At 47.1% G+C, this 11289-nt stretch overlaps 1 pseudogene; it reads left to right on the top strand.

Moving 5' to 3' along the window:
• Window positions 1-1035: 1035 nt before the first annotated feature.
• Window positions 1036-11080, top strand: LOC143410980 (ankyrin repeat domain-containing protein 33B-like; annotated as a pseudogene).
• The last annotated feature ends 209 nt before the right edge of the window (window positions 11081-11289 follow it).

Here is an 11289-nt window from a genome sequence, read left to right as displayed (position 1 = left end):
CCCATATTTTGTTGCCACAGTTGGGGCAGGAGTTGGGGGTTCGTTGCTGCTGGCACTTTGTGTGTTGAGACCAGTTGCTGCTAGCCATCCTTCAGTGCTCAGGACAGCTGCACCCCAGAGTGATCCAACCCAGTGCCAGGATGCTGTAGGGAATCGAGGTGAGTATGTGGTCGGGGTGTGTGTGTGGTAGGGGGAGTCCAGCACAGACAGACTGAGGGGGTGGGCTATCCTTGGGCTTGGGTGGCAGACCTAGGAGCCACCTTGTGGCTCAGGAAGCTCTACTTGAGACAGGGTTTTCCGGGGGTGGATGCTTGAACTGTTGCCTTTTGCACAATGGTCTCCTTATTCACCTCGACTGAGAGCACCTTGGGCTTTTTGAGAGTATCTCTGGCAATAAGTAGAAAATTGGATCCGTTTTTTGGAGGAGCAAGATGAGAAAGGGGAGCAATCTATACTCCCTAAAGAGTTTCCTGAAGCTTCTCAGCTGCTCAGGGTTGTGGCTGAGGCAGCCTCCTTGTGATCATGTGTAAGTGGGGGTGGAGAGGGAGGGAGGGAGGGAGGGACAGACACTCTTTTCTGAGTGGCAGCAGAGGTGTGAGCATGAGTTGGTGTTATCTCTTTGCTATGATGATGAACTTTTCCTCTCTGATGCTCCGGAGCACTTGGAAATGCTTCGGGGGCTCATTCCTGGCTTTGCTTCTGTCTGCCCCAGTGGCTGCAGCTGGGAGCTGTCAGCACCCACCTGTGATGACACTACTGTCCCTGCCCAGCCTCCTCTGCAGCACGGTGGGACCCTGCACCACTCAGGTGGTTGGCTGAAGGGCCCTGAGGAAACCTGAGACATCCATGTGGCCAGGACAATGGCCTCTGCCTCCTCCAGAAGGATTGTCTGGGGATCAGAGAGGAAAACCTGCAGAGCAGGAAGCTGCCCGGGGCCTGGCTTCCTCCTGCACCAGCTCCTGACATACCTCGGTCCCTCTGGAGGCCTCATGTAAGTGAGACCCACACGTGTACCGTTCTCTTTCAGGGCATGCCACAATCACCAACTACCTGTTGAACTATTTCCCTGGTCTTGACCTTGAAAGGAAGAATGTGTTTGGCTTCACTGCCCTGATGAAAGCAGCTATTCAGGGCCAGAAGGAGTATGTCAGAGCACTGATGCTCGCAGGTATGTGCCTCTTGTCCCTCGCACCTGTGGGCCCTGGAAATAACTGACTCCTTTAAAGAACGTCCCTCAAAGAGACAAATCATCCCCATGGAAACATCCTGGTGGATGCCTCGAAGAATGGGGTCTTTGTTGAGGTGATGACAGTCTTCAGGCTTGTGGAGGGGGTCACAGCCAGCTGCTGGCAGGTCAGTGCTGAGCTCTGGGAGGAGTGACACCTTCCCTTGCCCTTGGTTTCCTCCCCCACACACATCTGCTCCCAACCCTGTGCACATTTGCTCTTCAGAAATGTGCATTCTGGTCTCGGCCCTGGATGGGCCGATGGCTGTTGGAGTGGGCACAGGAGGGGGTGGTCTGGGCCAGACTGCCTCCTGCTTGCTGGCAGTTGGAGCTGCAGGATGATGTGTTGTGTGGCAGTTTCCAGAGTCAGTGGAAAGTTCTAGGCTTCAGCTTGGGATCAACAGGGCAGCTCCGTTTGTCCTTTAGGTCCTTATCAGCCTGGAGAAGACACTCACCGGTCCCCATCTGCAAAAATCTGTCCCTCCTGCCTGAGGGTAACATAGTTTACTTTATAAACTCTCAAGGGCTATGCAGTTTTAATGAGCTACTAAACCAAATTCCTTCTGATGAACCTCTAATTCTTTTCCTGACTTGAAACTGGGGTCAGGGAGAGTCTTTAGTGCCACCTCACCAGGTTATTTTGAGAATTAAGGGAGAAGATGTGTCTAAGTACATGTAATGCACTCAATATCCAATAGCTATTGCTCATATTCATTTGCTGCCTTAATTTATCTTTATTTTTGGCTGTGGCACTGGGGTCAGCCAATTCTGCTTAGTGCTTAGAGTTCCTGAAGAGCTGACATTTTCCCTCTCTTAGTCCATCCTTACTTCTATAGCAAAACACCAGACTGGATGATTTATAAACAATATGTTTATTGCTTAAAGTTCAGAGGCAGGGAAGCCAAGATCAAAGTTGCCACAGTCTGGCTGCAGCAAAATAACCAGGGGGGCAGGGGGTTGTGACAAACAACTTGTGAATATTGATACAGCAGGATTGGGATCCGTTTATTTTAGGACAACAGAGGTATTTATACATTCCACACAGCTTATCTTATTTAGCATAAACTCGATACAGCAGTCAATGAATAAGAAATCTCCACACTTAACGAATCGCTGGCTTTGATTCACAAACCTCTGCCTCTGGCAAAATGCCAGGTGCCATACAGACTTGTTTACAGACTTTAATGTTAACCACTCCCTCTGGCAAAATGCCAGGCACCATCCAGACTTGTTTACAGACTCCAACAAAAGTACCAGCAGAATGATGTCTGGTGGGGGCCTATTCCCTCTTGTCATGTCCTCCCTGTTGGAAGGGCTGGGGGCATCCTCTGGCCTTTTGCATGAGGGCACCAATCCCATTTCTGAGGCCCATCCTGTGACCAAGCAGCTCCTAAAGCCCCCACCTCTTTATACCATCCCCTTGGGTATGAAGTGACACACCCATGAAGTCTGAGGGGGCCAACATTCAGATTGTGGTTCTCCTGGGAATGCCATCAGAGCTCTTCCAGATCCTGTCTCCTCCGTTAATGCTCCTTCTCTGTCCCAGGACCCCAGCTGGCTCCCCGTTTAGTTGTCATGTGTTCCCAGTTGCCTCTGGCCTGTGACAGTTTGTCTTCATGTATTGTTTATGACTCAGCATTGTGTGAGCCTGTTTTTCTTTCATCCATCTGGGATTTGGGGATTTACAACTTTTAATTTTTTTCTTCCTGCTTTAAACTCTGTGTCTTTCAGAATGCTATAGGACAAATAAACTCAAGGTTTTGAAGATTGCAAATCTACTTAGAAATATAAAAGGATCATAACTAAAATTAATCCCATTGGTTGTGCTTTTGATTCAGTGGCAGATTTAGTTTTGAAAAGCAAGAGCTCAGTTTCAGCAGAGTTTAGGCCCTGCCTGTCCTGTATCAGTGAGAAGTGGTTCCTCCTAATTAAATGGTGATTGTAGGATGCTCTTGTGAGTGGCAGAAGCTTCATCTGTTTTATTAATTTTGGATTGAGTTTTAATTGAGTGCAGATTTTTAGTAATTTAGTTTTTCAACTGACAGTGTATGGTGTCATTTTTCCCAACAAGTTAATTTGAATGACCAACTTTTTTTCCCTTTTAGTGGGGGGTAAACTGACAGTGTATTGTGCATTTTCCCCAACAAGTTAATTTGAATTACCAACTTTTTTTTCCCCTTTTGGTGGGGGGTAAATTGCCTTCTAATCACTCTGGAAAACATGAGGGGCTCAGTCTCACTATCATTGTCATTTTTGTCTTCTTTGGGTCTCTTAAAAGTTTCCGGCATTTGCTACAGTAGTTATAGGATTACAGAAATGCCCTCCACATCTCTTGGGGGTGCTGTGGGCGATGGGCTGGGTGTTAAGGTCACCTGTACTGCCCAGTTGTTACAGATTAAACATCAGGTCTGTAGACGCTCTGCCCTGTCACCCTTGGGAGTTCTCCCCCAGTGAAGTCTGAACTCCTTGTGGGCACAGGCCCTTGCCTGTCCATGCCTGGGGCTTCCCTCTGCACTGTGCTGAGGGTAAGTGACCCAGAAAGCCAGGCCCAGGATTCAACCCAGCTCCATACCTGCAGCAATCACTTGCCTTTCTGGACCGCGGTTTCCTCTTCTCTGGGATGGAAGCTGTGATGGCGCTGAGGAAGGGAGCTCTCTCCTGCCAGGGCCACCTTAGATGCCTGCCATCAGGGCATGTCGATTAGGATTGTGTTGTTACCATTATTAGGGAGTTTATGTATTCTGTAGTTATTCATTAAGTGAATAAAAGAACAAGGCATATTTTTCTCTTTGAAAAATATCCTGTGATGAGATCTTTAATTTATTAGGGTTGTAAGCATGTAACTCAGGGGTTTCTTAACCTTGGCATGATTTTGAGATTTGGGGCCAGATAAGTCCATGTTGTGGAGGTGAGGGGAGGTTGTGACAACTGTAGGTTGTTCAGTCTTGTCCCTGGCCTCTACCCTCTAGGTGGCTGAAGAATCCCCAGTCATGACAGCAAGAAATGTCCCAGGCACTGCCAAACATCCTCTGTGGGGTGGGGGGGGAGGGTACAGGGACTACTGATATAGCTAATAAGTGAGAAAGAATGAAAAAAGAGAAGATCTTTTTGTTCTTAGATATGTTTCTCCCTCCTAGCTGGTTCTATATTGTCTAAAATAAAGATGAGACCTTTTCCAGGGAGCATTCAAGCTGCCCCCTTAGGCTTTATTTGGGAGTGGTCATTTGTTATTGTCACTACTAAGTTAGATTACAATTCTCAACTATTTTTATGTCTCTTATTTCCATTTAAACATATCCATATCAGAACTTGAAGCACTGAAAGTTCCCAACAGCCTGAGCATTTCTTTTAGATTGACAGACCCTTCAACATGGAGTGAGTCTATGTAGAGCTTAGGAAGGTTACCCAGGAGTTAACTGCAAAATGGTCATTCTGTGATAATTTGAAAAGTAAAGTGCACAACCATTGCTACATATAAAAACATGCCTTTATAAGTTCTTCAGATGAGGTGATCTTTGTTTCTTGAATGTTTTTCTGAACCTTAGTTTCTGAGTTGCAGTTTATTTTCAATAGCAAACATTTTATTTTATACGTGATGAAAGATCAAATTGGCTGAAACCCTCAACTGTTTAGATTTTCTCACCATCTGTAATGTACAGGTACAGATCAGATTGGGTCTGCATTGTGCAGTAGAACAAAAGAATGTTAGAAATATCAGAAATTTTAATTTAAATAAAAAATATAACCGGATTCTGGAAACCTGATTCAGTGGGTCTTCGGGTTTGGCTTCCTAATACTGTCGTCTGTGCTGATGACAATCCCAAGAGAGGCAGCAGGACCTTGTTGATTCAGTGGAATATTAGTGTCCCAGAGTGACAAGTCTATTTAAATCAGTTGGCTCTGAGAAGCTGCATGGAGGACAGGATTTTTTTATGGAGATTGCCAGGTTCCAGGTTGCTTTTGAGAGCCCCTGTTTATACTGAAGTGCAGTATAAAGTAAGGCTGCTGCCTTGGGAGTAGAAACAATCAAAGGCCTGCATCTTGCATGATTCCAGAGAGCACATAGATTAAAAGGAAGATGAAGCGCCAGAAAAGACACCGTGTTCTTTGCTCCACAGTCCTGCTCATCTCTAGCAAGCCCTGACTAGACTTCTGGTAAACCAGGGACTTATATTAAGACGTTGCTTTCTGTTTATGAGGAAAATGGGAATTTTTTTGTGAACTGAGAATTTGCCACACTGGAGTTGTTTCACGTTATTAGAGAAAAATTAACTCAGGAAATTTATACCACACCCCTTCATCCCCAAAACAAACCCTGAGACAAGGACTTGAGGACAAACAGATTTTTTAAAAGGTTGCTTTTGGGAAGCAGCCTGGCAGAGTGCAGGTGGGGGGAGTGAGTTGGGAAGAGACAATGCTAACCCAGTGACCTCACGCTCCTGAGCAGTTGCTGGTGGGTGACTGGGACTCAGCCCTGCTGGGACCTCTGAGAGATGAGCAGAGTCCATCTGGGAGATACCCCAAGGGACAAGGACACTGGGGGATTTATCTTCCAATTCTGGCCCCTCATGGGGGCAGGGTACACCTTTCCCACTTGCCGTGCCATGGAGGTAGCTCCTCAGTCCCACTGGGCTGGACATCAGGCTCTCCCCTGTGACCCTGCAATCCTGACTTGCTGCATTGATTACGCACCCAGTGACCCAGACACAGGCTAGAGGTGGCCCAGCAGGAAGCTGGCAAGGGCTGGCCCACCCTTGTGGTGTGTCACCTCCTGTGGCAGGAGGGTGGCCTGGGCTGGGCTGCCTAGGAAGGATGCCGTCAGGGTGGGGGCTGGTGGAGAAGAAAAAAGAAAGTGACTACTGTGCCTGCCTCCCACTGTCCTCGGGGGCCTGGCCTGACTCCCAGGGGAAAGTGAACTGAGAGGGCGGGAACATCATTTTTTCCCCTTTGGCACTAGTTTGGGATGTTTTCCACTACAGTAGCAGAAGTCCTGACTTTGAGAGTGGATTAGACAGGTGTCTTTTCCTCATATCTCACTAGGAGTCTTAAGGTTGGTGGTCACTGTCCAAAGCTGGCCTTGGTTCAGAGAAGACACCATGGACCTGATTTTCTTCTCCTATTCATCAATTCCCTTAGCTTCTTGCTTTTTCACCTCTTGATTCCAAGAGTCACCAGACCTCTGCTAGGAGGCAGTGGCAACAGCAGCAAGTACAATTATCCCTGTTCTCAGGAGGTGAATACCCCATAGGGCTCTGGCCAGCACAAGGTTGCTTGGACACAGGCAGACGGACAAATGGGAAACAGACTTCAGTCATTATGTTAGTCAGGGATGATATTGCTCCCCAGGTGACATTTGGCAACAGCTGGATACATTTCTGGTTGTCACAGCTGGTGGGGTGCTACTGATATCTCTTGAGAAGTCACCAGAGATGCTGTTAAAAGTCCTTCACTGCACAGGAAAGCCCTCACCACAAGCATGGCCAAAAATGCCAATAATGCTGAGGTTGGGCAGTCTTAGGCTAGACCATTATGATCCACTGCCTAGAACTGAGTATGTTGCTTTGAATAAAATAGAGGATGATTTTGTGCAGACAACTCTTAGCTGTCAGCAAGGTAGCAAGTGGACCCATTGGCAAGAGCCTACCCTTGGGGGTATGAAGCAAGGATGCTGGTGGTGTCCTGGGAGAAGATGGACGCCGTGGAATTTTGGAATTTCTCTGTAGCCGTTTAAAGGTATTCAAGTAAAATGTTAATCATCAGTACAGTTGATCCTCCCATGTCCTGGGTTCTGTTTCATGGATTCAGGCAACTACAGATATAAAATATCTCTAAAAAATGCATTTGTATGGAACCAGTAGAGACCTGTTACCATGTCACTGGTCACGAGACAATACAGCCTAGCAACTGTTTATAAAGCATTTACCTTGCCTAAGGTTTTATTACTAATCTAGAAATGGTTTGGTGTCTATGGAAGTGCATGGGTTATATGCAAATATCATGCCATTTTCTACAAGGGAGTTGAGCATCCTTGAAATATGGTGTCCATGGGGGTCTTGGAAGCAATCCCCTGTGGACACTAAAGAGTAACTGTGCTTGTTTTTAATAATTTACTTGCTAGGTCCTGGCCATCAATGTCACCCTTAGAAGTGGTCTTAGGAAGTGAATCCCTAATTAAGCACCACTAAGATCCTAGAACTGCATGGCAGTCACAATGGCTCTTGTTCTTTGGGGTGTTTGTATTTTCTGAGCATTTTGAAAAGGTGGGGACAACAGGAAGAATGCTGCACTTTGGACAGCTGTTCCTTTTGTTTTCCATTAGCATTTGAAAAATGTCTCTTTCACGCAGTGTTCATTAAGATTTTAATTTTGCAGTTTTTTTTTTCCTTTTTTAAGTGACATGCAATTAATTAAGGTTTAATGTGTCATCTATTTTCTGCAATGACATTTTTTACTGTCCCCTTTTCATTTTAGTCAGTTTATAAATTGTACTCTAACTAATAAGTTCTCCTTATTTCTGATTGCAAATAATTACCACTCTTGTAAGATGGCTATTCTTTAATGTGTCACAGAATTAAGACCATTAGCAGGTGAGCTCATGTGAGCCAGGTCTGCCTGGCTCTGAGGCCACTGTGGGCTGGCAGGGGGGAAGTGGCAGTGCCCTCCCCTCCCCCCGCTGCCTCTCTCAGCTCATATTGATCAGCCACCGCATGTCAACACCTGGGTCTGTGTGGGATATAAATGAAGCTGCCTCTGCCAGGCCTGTCTCCAGGGAGCTCACAGATAATTGCCCTAGTTTTTAACGTTGCTTTGCCAGTAGAGATATGACTAATGGTACTTGAAATCCTGAATGATTTCTAACTGTATGTGGGGCTGCATTTGGGCCAAGATTAACAGCAACTTTGTAATAATTTCTACATTGCCAAGTTGAAATTTATGCATATTTCACCAGGATGATTTGGAGTATAATGTTGGAGTATGTTGGGAGGGTAGTGGGTAGAATGGAGAGACTTTCAGGAAGATATTGGGGATACATCATTAAAGATTCTCTAGACAATCAGAACTGATAGGTTGCATAAATTAAGAGATTTATTTTAAGGAATTGACTCATGCAGTTGTGGGGGTTGGTAAATCTAAACTTTGTAGGCTAGGCCCACAGGTAGGAGTTGATACTGAAGTCTAGAAGCAGAACTTTTCCTTTTATTCCATGTTTTTTTGTTGGTGCGTTATATTTTTTATGTTTTATTTATTCTACTTAGTTATACATGACAGCAGAATATATTTCAATTCATTGTACACAATGGAGCGTAACTTTTCAATTCTTTGGTTGTACATGATGTATAGTTGTACCATTCATGCCATTATACATGTATCTAGGGTAATGATGTCTGTCTCATTCCACCATCTTTCCTGCCCCACGCCCCCTTCCCTCCCCCACCCTCCTCTTTGCCTAATCCAACGTTTCTCCATTCTTCTCTTGCCCTCCCACTCCCACCACTATGAATCAGCACCCACTAATCTGAGAAAACGTTCTGCCTTTGGTTTTATGGAACTGGCTTACTTTACATAGCATGATATTCTCCAGCTCTATCCATTTATGTGCAAATGCCATAATTTTATTCTTTTTAATGCTGAGAAATAGTCCATTGTGTATACATACCAGTCTCTTTATATACCCATCTACTGATGGGCATCTAGGTGGGTTCCACAGATAATTTTGAATTGAGCTGCTATAAACATTGATGTGGCTGCATCACTGTAGTATGGTGTATTATAATTCTATATAATGATGGTATTTGCTGTTGCATATTCATTTATGAATGCAACAAGAAATTTTTCTTCTCTAGGAAATTTGAGTCTTTGCTCTTAAAGCAGTCAATGATTGGATGAGGCCTAGCCACTTCTTTGGGGTTCATCTCCTTGACTTAAAGTTAACTGATTAGAAGGTGTTAGCCAAAGCTACAAGATCCCTTCAGGCCACACCTAGATTAGTGTTTGATTAAAGCCCTGGATGTTCTATTGTAGCCAAGCTGACACAGAATACTGACCATCACACCTGCCCTGCTGGGTGGTTGTTAGCACACAGAGCTGAGTGCAGGGGACCCAAGGCGCTTCCTGGAGCTCTCTACTCCCTGGAGCTTGCCAGCTTTGCAGCCCAGGCAGGTCCCCAGCCACTGTGACCATCATTCATTCTGTAATGAACCTTTGTTATAGGCATGCCTCCCACCTGCCAGGATTAGATATGTTGCAGAAGAAAAATGCATAAGATATGGCCTCTGTTTTGGAATAGCCCACTATCTGGTCTATAGGAATATGGGCTGCAGTACCCCAGCCAGTTAACTACCCAGTGGGAGAGGTGAAGGACCACCATTTCCCACAAAAGAGGACCCACAGCAGCCCTCCAAATGATAGGAGAGAAGAGATGGTACCGAGTGCCTTGCAAGTGACTGTTACCATTAGCATTTAGAGCACTCCAGCTTCAACATCAAGTGATCTTAAGATATTTTTGTTGTCTAGTCATGTTTCCATTGGCAGAGAGCTATGGAATCTTCTTTCTTTCTTTTGGGTACCAGGGATTGAACTCAGAGGCACTCAACCACTGAGCCACATACCCAGCCCTATTGTGTATTTTATTTAGAGACAGGGGCTCACTGACTTGCTTAGTGCCTTGCTATTGCTGAGGCTGGCTTTGAACTTGCAATCAATCCTCCTGCCTCAACCTCCCGAGCTGCTGAGATTACAGGAGTGAGCCACTGTGCTCTGCTGAAATCTTATTTCTTAAAAAGAAAAAAGAATCATGATTTAGATTCAGACAAGTTTTTATTTAGAAAAGACAAAAACATCAAATGATGCATGAGAAACCTTTTCTTGTTGCAGTGGTAAATGCAGTAGGTGACTGTCACATGCAGGTGGCAGTGGCTCCAGGATAGAGCTTGTTATTAGGTTTTGGAAATTTGACCTTTGTTCCGTTCTTTGAATTGCTGCTGCAGCCACCCACTTGTGCTTCTTGTTTTTCAGGGGCAGATGTACACGCCTGGGGCAGGCCCCCCGCGCCCCCCCCCCCCTGCGGGATGTCACCCAAGGAGTGGGCTGCTTACGCAGGCAGGGTGGAGGCCGTCTGACTCATGCAGAGGCTGCTGGAACGACCCTACCCTGAACAGCTTGGGAGAAGTACAGGCTAGAGCTGCTGCTGACCCCGGAGGCGGTTCTGAAGCCTGCAGTCTCCAAAAACTGCTTGCAGAGGCTCACTGAATTCGTGTGGTCCGGGCTGACCTCGTGCTCAGGCTGGGGCCTGGAGGATGGGGGCATCCTTGACCATATGCCTTTATAGTCCTGCTGTGGCCATCATCTGCCAAACTGTGTGTCCTGAAGACCCTCCCTGTGCTGGAAAACGGCGACTGGCAGTGCAGGAAATCCTGGCGGCTAAGGGGGATCAGGACACCCTTGCCCAAGAGACAGAGGAGGCAGAAGGTGCTGAACAGCGATTTCGGACTTCTGAGGTGGTGGGGGGCTCCAGAGAGGAGGCTCCGAGACTCAGTCCCCCGTCTCCCTAACTGCCAGGGGCCCAGGGGTCAGCCTCTGCCCGGCGGAAGGCCAGCCTCCTGCCCCTGCAGCTCCTGCGCCCGAGCAGTGTTCAGCCAGGTGTGGTGGTCCCCAGGGTCCGCATCAGCAAGGCGCCTGCACCCTCCTTCTAGCCAGAGCGCATAGGCCGCAAGGGCAGCGCCAAGGACAGCACCCACCTGCAGATCCCCAAGTGGCAGTACAAGGAGGCCAAGGAAGAAAAGAAGAAGGCAGTAGGTGCCGAGAGGAAGCGCCAGGAAGAAAAAGCGGGCACCACACTGAAGGAAAAGGACGTAAAGGGGTTGATGGGCAGAGGCCCTGTGTCGGGCTAGTGCTGCAGGGGGAGGGGCGCAGAGCCCCAGTGGGTAGGAGGGCGCGGACGGGGGCATGATCTTGGAGAAGGTGGAGAGGCGCTGGGAAGGCTCCCACCCCCCCCACTGCCCCCCCACCCCACCCCGCGCTCAGAGGTGTGAGCCAGGCTCCTGCAGTGCGCTCATACCGTGTGC

The sequence above is a fragment of the Callospermophilus lateralis genome, chromosome 11, assembly GCF_048772815.1.
Source record: "Callospermophilus lateralis isolate mCalLat2 chromosome 11, mCalLat2.hap1, whole genome shotgun sequence".
NCBI classification, from domain to species: Eukaryota; Metazoa; Chordata; class Mammalia; order Rodentia; family Sciuridae; genus Callospermophilus; species Callospermophilus lateralis.
This window is presented reverse-complemented; position numbering and strand designations above follow the sequence as displayed.